Raw genomic sequence first — 9,462 nt, 5'->3', positions numbered from 1 at the left:
GCATAAAGGGGTCGAGCGTATCTATCCTGAGGATGGTATGTGATTTGAGCTGTGATCTATTTTCCACTTCTTATCCCCACCCTGCCCTTCCAGTGTCTAGAAATTGAGAACCCAAAGGCAAAGATTCAATTTAAGAGGAATGTTGGGAGGAGTTGTTCAGGTGTCAGCTGTTGCCATCCTTGGAACGCTTATAAGGTCCGCCTGTAGTTCTCCTTGCATTTAATAGATGGTGGTATAACTCTTCCTCAGAGCTCCTCTGACCCAAGCAGAAAGTGTACTTGGAAAGCTTTCAGGGAAGAGAGGGCCATAAACCACAAGAGACTCTTAATGATAGAGAACAAACTAAGGGTTGATGGAGGGATGTGGGTGGAAGATGGGCTGGATGGCTGATGGGTATTAAGGAGGGCAACTGTCGTGATGAACACTGGATATTGTATGTAAGTGATGAATCACTGAATTCTTCTGAAACCAATATTGCACTATATGTTAACTAAAATGTAAATTTAAAAAATGTTAAAAAAAAAGAAAAGAAAAGAAAAAAGGAAAGCCATGAGTTAGACAATCTGACCAAGGATTGGAAACAATATCTATTGTTCTAGATAGTATTCAATTTATAAGACACTTTCCAACATTATTTCATGTACTTACCTACTCCTACCACTAAATCTTGGATGTTGGCATTGTTCTTTCTAATTTTTCCCCTCGTTCTTCCCATTCTCAGAAAGGTGAAGCTTCTTGACCCAGGCACCTAACAGAAACTGGCTTGGAATTCTTTTTGATCCCCAGAACAGTGCTCCTTTGGCTCTACTCCATTGTTCCAAAACATTGGCTGCCACCAAAGGTCAGAGAATTCTGAAGGTCAGAGCCCAAAGTGGGTCGGGTAGGAGGATAGACTGAGACAGGAGAGAGAAATTTCCTGCTTGACATAAAGGAGCTGGACTTTGCTGTCTACCTCAGATGCTCCCCTCCCAGCCCTGGCGGTTCTGGTCTGGCCCAAGTCTGGAAGAGGAAACAGCAGGGATGGACTGAAAGAAAAGCTGAACTGTGAGGTAAGGAATCTTAAGGACAGCCCTGGCCAACCCCACAGGGAGCTTTGGAGCTAAAAGTCTGGCCAAAGTTGCCTCAGGTGTGTGGAATTAGTTGGGACCAATGGCTGCCTCCACTAGCCGTTGGAAGTGGGATGCTCCAGGAAGGGCACACTCATGGGTGAGGCAGCTCTGAAGGGGCCCACCTGAGAGCTGTCTGCCAACCGTGCTCCTAGCAGCTGGGGCAACATCCCTCTGTTGAGGGGACCTCTGGGGGATGCATCTGCATCACAGTGCTGTTACAGGGAATGTCCTTTTGCATTGTTTCCAAATTTCCAAAGCTTCGCGAATCTGATAGGACACACTCAGAAGCATTAGTGTAGCATCCGAGGCCTCAGAGATTGGGTCTTCGCATCCAGTCTCTAGCCTCACCAATGGTGACAGTTGTTCTGTCCCTTCAAGTTTTCACTTGAACAATACTAAATAGAACATGTATAGTTTTCTGGCAATTCTACATCCTATTTATCCATGCTGCTGCCTTTGGTGATACTTCTGTGGGGAGTGCCCTTTTAATTCTTTTGTTGGTAAAGTATTTCATAGGCATCTACCAGATCCATTACCTGTATCAAAATCCAGCTCAGGTCTCATTGCCTCTCTGAAAACTCCTCTGATTATCCCTTTTAAAGAAAGTTAGTCATTACCTGCCATAGGCTGACTTGGGCACATTCTCTTTTTGCCTTTTTTCCACTATGTTTACGTCATTTACTTATTAGTCTCCTTAGACTGTGAGTTTTTTCACCTTAGAACTGCCTGCCCTGCACAGGGCCCAACTGATTTTCTTTCAGTCCTGATTTTGTAACTCTCTATCTGTTTTCAGAGACTGTTGGAAAGGAACCCCCCACCCCCAATAATGCTTGACTCATGCCATACCTCTCACTGTAGAAAATTTCTCTGCTTTGTAGATGTTTTGCACTTGTTCCAGATGTCAGGACATCAGTGCCCCATCAGCCAAGTGGAAAAAGTTTTGTGTGTTTTTAATTTCCTCTTTGGATCAGTTATCATATCATCACTATGAACTGTTTTGGGGATATTGGTTTTTCTGATGAAGGAATTAAGATTAGAAAGGCCAAGTGAAATCAAATCTCATGTAATGAATCATTTGGTAGCCTAAAGTTAGAATAATTTTTATTATTAAATTTTATTAAACTTTGTTAAATTTTTGCCATCTTGAGATCTTGTGTTGAATTATTCCTTTGGTTTTTGAATAGTCCAAGAGGTATGTTTTCAATGTAGCTGGGGATTCATAGTTGGGATTATGGTGTTATGGGAAATACCAAGACTGGGCACCAGAATTCAGCATCTGATTCCCTCTGTGATTTCCCTGGTGATGTACACAACTGACTCCATTTTTTTCTGGACCTTGGTCTTTTCTGGCTGAGGAGACAGGGGATGAGAAGAACATCTCTTGCCTCCTGTAGTCTGTCTAAATTTTGCACACAAACTAATTCATTCCTTCTTTGGCTCTTCTCTTACCTTAGGCACCTAAAAGAAGCAAGCCCAGCTGAGGACAAAAGAACCACCCAGTTGAGTCCAACACAAATTGTCGCCCCACGGTCTAATGAGCTGAATAAATGATTGTTGTTTTAGAACACTAAGTTTTGGGGTGATATAATTTGAAGAAAGTTGGGCTGAGCTGGCTCATGTATCTGCAGCCAGCCACCAGTCTGTTGATCAGTTAGCTGGCTTAGGGTATCTTCCTAATGATAAAACAATTAAGTATTTGTATGCATCTAGTAATAAAATATATAAAACACCAATGCAGTTAAGTTAAAGGAAGCTTTAGAAGCAGAAGAATGGGAAAGGAAGAAGTAATATAATCTCTGTTTGTAGATGATATGAATATGTTTCTGGAAAAATAAAAAGATCTAAGAGAACAGCAGTGTTATAGCTAGAGACTGCTCTATCAGCCTGGATCTTGCAGTGATCAGGAACACAAAATACAGCTGAGAAGGAACCTTTTTTGCTGTAAACCACCGAGATTTAGGGGATGTTACCGCAGCATTACCGAGCCTATTCCCAGGGATACGGATAGAGAGCAATGGGGACTCACAAACATGGTTCTAGGGAGTGAAAATTAGAAATAATTCTGGAATTTTCTACTAAAATTAAAAATACAAATACCCTGGACCAGCAACTTCAGTCTTAGGTGTATCCCCTGGAAACTCATGTGCATGATCACCGGGATACATACACGTTAATGTGCAATGTTCACAGCACCAAGTTCAGACCCCCAAGTCATGAACAACCCATATGTCCATTAATAAAGACATGGGTGAACATGCTGTGCTACATTAAAACAGGGTGTACAGCAGTGGAAAGGAGTTAATGAAACGGAATTAAGATTCGGCAACATGGCTGAATCTTACAAAAGATATTTTTGAGAGAAAGGAATATGCACAGAATAGGATTCCATTCATCTAAGCTACAAAAACAGGCAAAATTAAATTATATTGTTATACCTTATGTGGTGAGACTAGGCAGAAAAAAAGCAAAGATGCAGTTACCATTGGAGTCAGGATGGCAATGTGGTACAGGCTGTGATGTGTCACCCATACCCGCCTTTTAGGAATGAAGAATTCTTTCCTCCAGCTGCTGTGAGTGCTGCTGGTTGGTGACCCTCAGAGGCTAGCCTTCAATGGAGATTTCCTCGGTTGAAGAAAAACTCGCATCCTGCCATGGGCAGATGTATCCAATGACTGGTCAGTATTAAATTTAAATTATAAAGGTCCAACCCCACCACTTGGGACACTTACAGGGCCATCCCAGCTCTGAGCTGTCTGTGGGGTCAGCTAAGAACTTCTTTGGGACTCCCACACAGCCCAACTATTGTCTCTGCCTAATTGGATTCTCTTCCCTTCCTTTCCACAGGTGTTGGCCTCAAAAGCACTCCCTTATAAATAATCTACCTGTTAAGCTCTGTTTCAGAGCCTGCTTCCTAGGGTCCCTAGTTTGTCATCCTTTTGCAAAGGGAGGTGCCTGGGATTGGGAAGTAGAACATGGATGGCAGTTATGTTCAAGTCTCCTACCAGAGTTCTGTCTCCACAGGTATTTCCTTTACGTGTAGTCCCTAAAGGGTACATTTATGTTTTGTGCCATTGATTTATGTTTTATGCACCACAGTACTCCATAAATTCCTTGGAAATACAAAACCAGAACATGTGAGCTAATGTTATCTGCATATAACTTTGGATTCAGGCAAGTAGAACACGTTCTATGTTGGTCTGAGTTAATGTCTTTCTTTGGAAGCGGAAGCAAGCTCTTCACTATGTATTTATGAGTGGGCTCATTGTAAAAGCATGAGTTTTTCATTCATCAGAAGACAGCAATTACATCAGAATGCCTTCTGTTAGGAAAAGAAATACTCAGACTGGGCCCGGGTTTGATTTCTTAATCACTTTCCTCAGGGGAAAGTGAAGAGTTATGTCCGATGTTCAGTCTCATTTTAATCTCGAAGTCCATTGAAATACCTTGGTTGTTTTATTTTAATTCCAGTACAATTAATGTACAGTGTTATATTAGTTTCAGGTGTACAATACAGTGATTCAACAGTTCTATATTAGTGCTCATCAGTATAAGTGTACTCGTTTTTTTTTTCTTTTTTAAAGTTTATTTTGAGAGAGAGCACGCGCGCGAGCGCACTCAGTCAGGGGAAGGGCAGAGACAGAGGGAGAGAGAGAATCCCAAGCAGGCTGTGCACCACCAGCACAGAGCCCAATGTGGGGCTCGAACTCACAAACTTTGAGATCATGACCTGAGCTTAAGTCATACACTTAACTCACTGAGCCACCCAGGTGCCCAATATAAGCGTACTCTTAATCCCCATCACCCATTTAACCCATCCCCCCACCCACCTCCCCTCTGGTAACCATCAGTTTGTTCTCTATACTTAAGAGTCTGTTTTTTAATTTGTATCTTTTTTTAAATTTGTTTTTTATTTATTAAATTCCACGTATGTGTGGAATCACCTGGTATTTGTCCTTCTCTTATTTACTTCACTTACCACTATACCTTCTAGCTCCATCCATGTTGTTGCAAATGGCAAGATTTCATTCTTTTTATGACTGAATAATACTCCATTGTGTATATATACCACATCTTCTTTATCCATTCATCTATTGAGGGATGCTTGAGTTACTTCTACAATTTGACTATTGAAAATAATGCTGCAATGAGCATAGGGGTGCGTATATCTTTTTGAGCTGGTGTTTTTTATTTTGGGTGGGGGGTAAATAGCCAGTAGTTGAATTACTAGATCATATGGTAATTCTATTTTTCATTTTTTGAGGAACTTCCATACTGTCTTCCAGAGTGGCTGTACCAGTTTGCATTCCCACCAATAGTGCATGAGGGTTCCCTTTTCTCCACATCCTTACCAACACTTGTTTCTTGTGTTGTTCATTTTAGCCATTTTGACAGGTGTGAGGCGATATCCCATTGTGGTTTTGATTTGCATTTCCCTGATGATGAGTGATGCTGAGCATTTTTTCATGTCTGTTGGCTATGTAGATATCTTATTTGAGAAAAGTCAGTTTATGCCTTCTGTCCATTTTTAATTGGATTATTTGTTTTGTTTTGTTTGGGGGTTGAGTTGTATAAATTCTTTACATATTTTGGATACTGACCCCTAATCAGATATATCATTTGCAAATATTTTCTCCCATTTAATAGATTGTCATAATTTTGACTCTTAGAACTGGACAGGACTTAGAAAGAAATTTAAAAGGAGAGATATAAGAAGTAATATTTATTTATCCAAATAAAAATTTACTGAACCCTTACTTATCTTAGTTATTATATGCTAAGAACACTTCTATTAGCTTGGGATATAGAAGTGAAGAATAAAAAAATGAATTCTTGCTTTCATCTGCTCATGTAGTTACCTTTTATTTTTATTTAAATTTTTTTTAAATTTTACTGAGAAAGTATGAGTGAGAGAGAGGGGCACAGGGAGAAAGAGAGGGAGGGAGGGAGGGAGGGAGAGAGAGAGAGAGAGAGAGAGACAGAGAGAGAGAAAATCTTAAGCAGGCTCCACACTCAGTGCAGAGCCTGACATGGGGCTCGATCCCACAACCTTGGGATCATGACCTGAGCTGAAATCAAGCATTGGATGCTCAACTGACTGAGCCATCTGGGAACCCCCCCCATTTTTTTCTTTTGGTATGTGGTGAGAGCACTTGAAATCTACCCTTTTAGCAAATTTCCAGTATACAACATAGAATTATTAACTAGAGTCATAATGCTGTACATTATATTTTTAAATATTCATCCTACATAACTGCAACTTTGTACCCCTTAATCAACATCTCTCCATTTCTCCCACCTGTTAACCACTCTTCTCTCTGTTTCCATGTATTTGATTTCTTTTTTAGATTCCACATATAACTGAGATCATACAGTATTTTTCTTTCCATATCTGAATTCTTTCCCTAGTGTAATGTCTTCTAAGTTCATCCATGTTGTTGCAAGTGGAAGGGTAACCATTTTTTAAGACTGAGTAATGTCACATTGTATATATACACCGTAATTTCTTTATTCATCTGTCAAAGGACACTTAGGTTGTTTTCACATCTTGGCCATTGTGAATAATGCTGTAGTGAATGTGGGAGCACAGATATTTCCAAGCTACTGGGTTCAATTCCTTTGGATAAACACCCAGAAGTGGTATTGCTGGATCATATGATAGTTCTAATTTTCATCTTTTTAGAAGCCTCCGTACTATTTTCCATAATGATTGTGCCAATTTACATTCCCACCAACAGTGTACAAGTAGTTCTTTCTCCACATCCTCACTGACATGTGTTACCTCTTTTTAATGATTGCCATCCAAGTGTGAAGTGATTTCTCATTGTGGTTTTGATTAGAATTTCCCTGATGATTAGTGATGTTTAGCACCTTTTCATGTACTTTTGGCCATTGGTATATCTTCTTTTGAAAAATGCCTATTCAGGTACTTTGCTGCTTTTTTTTCAGCCTGGTTGTTTGCTTTCTTGCTATTGAGTTGTAGAAGTTCCTTATATATTTTGGATATTAACCCCTTATTGAATATATGGTTTGCAAATATTTTCTCCCATTCCATAGGTTGCCTTTTCATTCTGTCAATTGTTTCCTTTGCTGTGCAGAGCTTTTTAGTTTGAGGTTGTCCCTCTTGTTTATTTTTGCTTTTGTTGCCTAAGCTTTCGATGTCACATTCAAAAAATCATTGCTGGTCAGCAGTGTGACAGAGTACTTGATCCTGGCCTTTGTCTCCTCACACACCAGCACAAAAACAATAGCAATTAGGCAACTATCCGAATTAACAATGGAAGGGCTCGAATTCCATCAAGAATCTACTGTAACACAGTGTAGCAAAAAACGAATCACTGCATAAAAAAGATCACTGGGGAAATTGTCTTAGTTGGGACATTTGGAGACCACTAGGATGAAGAAGAGGGGCAGGGTCTGCCACAATCAGCTGTGCAGCAGGTGCTACTTGCTGCCATCTACCTGGTGCCCTGCTCTGCAGAGGGACCCCCTCCTGCCTTTGCCACGGAGGACCTCACAACCCCCGCAACAGTGGCAGATTCCCCATAGCTCTCATAGCAGAGGACCCCATAACGTTCACTGGCATGGACCCCAAGAGCCAACAGCTTTTGCCACAGACATACCAAGAGCCGTAGCTGCCAAGGACCCCCAGAAGAAAGATGCTGCAGTGTACCTTTCAGAAGGAGCTGCTGTTGTGTTGCCCTGGAACTCGCACTTCCTGCCTCCACAGCCCCGTGCATGCCTTGGACCCCAGAGCCATAGCTGCTCCACATGTAGCTGCATTTCAGACACCAGCTTTGTGTGCACCTGCGCTCCAGACCCTGGCTTAATGGCTGCTGTGTGCACACCCACATCTCAGGTGCCAAAGCCACATAATGCAGGAAAACCAGCACCTCAGCCCCTCAGATGCTATCTCTGTCTATGTCTTTGCTCTAGAACCTGGTTCTGTGGCCTCTTGGTGCTCACCTGTGTCTCAAGTACCCAAGTCACCATATTGTCGGCTAGCCAGTTGCCCTGGACCTGCCCTGCCACTGTTGCTCTGTGAATGCTCATACTCCAGACCCCACGTCCACAGTTGTGCCACAAGCACTCATACCTGAGGCACTGGAGCCACTACCACTGAGGCTAGCCAGTGCCCCAGACCTTGGAGCGGCTGTCACTCTGTGAGCACCAGTGCTCCCGATTCCAGCTCACTGGCTGTTTGATAGGCACAAATGCATCAGACACCAGTGCTGCCACCACCATGAGGGCACCCATAGGCTTGACCCAGCACCAAGAGGAATCCCCTTGGCCATGACATCGCTCATAGGACAAAAAGAGATCAGGTGGTCCCCCGTGGCTGTTACCACTGAAGACTCCAGCAGGCTTTACTGCAGCTACAGACATCTTGGTTGAAACCTTGATTGTTGAGGATCCCTACAGTCTTTGCCAGCACTAACCTCAGCTGAGAGATTTGCCCAGAAATGATACTAGACCTTCCCCAAATCTGAAACCACCACACCCCACCCAGCTGGCACCCTAGCACCCATCTGCAGGTGAACCATTTGTATGTCCGAAGGAAGTGATTGCTTCAACAAATATGTAGACATCGAGGCTACAAAAAACATGAAAAATCAAGGAAACAGGACACCACCAAAGGAACATAATTTTCCAGTAACAGACCCCAAAGCAAAAGAGCTCTACGTATTGTTCGACAAAGAATTCAAAATGTTTTTTTTAGGGAAGCCCAGCAAGTTATAGGAGAACACAGATAGACAACTCGATGAAATCAGGAAAACAATATGTGAATAAAATGACAAGTTCAACAGAGAGATAGAATTCATTAAAAAGAACAAACCGAAATTCTAGAGCTAAAGTATATGATAAACGAGATTTAAAAATGCAATAGCACCAACAGCAAACTTGATCAAACAGAAAGTAAGAATCTGATCTGGAGGATAAGTCATTTGAAATTACCCGGTCAAAGAAGAACAAAAAATGAAAAAGGGTGAAACAAGCTTGTGTGAATTATAGGACACCACCAACTAAAACCATATTTGCATTATGGGAATTTCAGAAGAAGGACAGAAAAAAAGGAGCTGAAAGATAATTAAAGAAATAATGGCTGAAAATTTCCTAAATCTGAGGAGGCATATGAACATCCAGGCACATAAAGCTCAGAAGTCCCCAGACAGATTTAACACAAAGAGGACTTCATTGAGACACATTATAATAAAACCGTCAAATATCAAAGAGAGACCTGATTCACAATTAGTAAGTCAAAGAAAAAATCAAAAGAGAAATAAAAAAATATCTTGAGACAAATGAAAATGGAATTGTAACATACCAAAACTTATGAACTATAGTAAAAGCAGTT

General features: G+C 41.4%; 1 long non-coding RNA gene across 1 annotated transcript; it reads left to right on the top strand.

The window, feature by feature from the left end:
• LOC122230640 lies at window positions 1-3,742 on the top strand. Its single transcript, XR_006207656.1, has 5 exons — window positions 1-35; window positions 722-858; window positions 958-1,049; window positions 2,564-2,638; window positions 3,652-3,742. It is a non-coding gene; the product is annotated as an uncharacterized LOC122230640 (long non-coding RNA).
• Window positions 3,743-9,462: the final 5,720 nt, after the last annotated feature.

This window comes from Panthera tigris, chromosome C2, assembly GCF_018350195.1.
Source record: "Panthera tigris isolate Pti1 chromosome C2, P.tigris_Pti1_mat1.1, whole genome shotgun sequence".
Taxonomy (NCBI): Eukaryota; Metazoa; Chordata; class Mammalia; order Carnivora; family Felidae; genus Panthera; species Panthera tigris.
The sequence above is the reverse complement of the archived record's forward strand: the minus strand, read 5'-3'. Positions and strand labels throughout refer to the sequence as shown.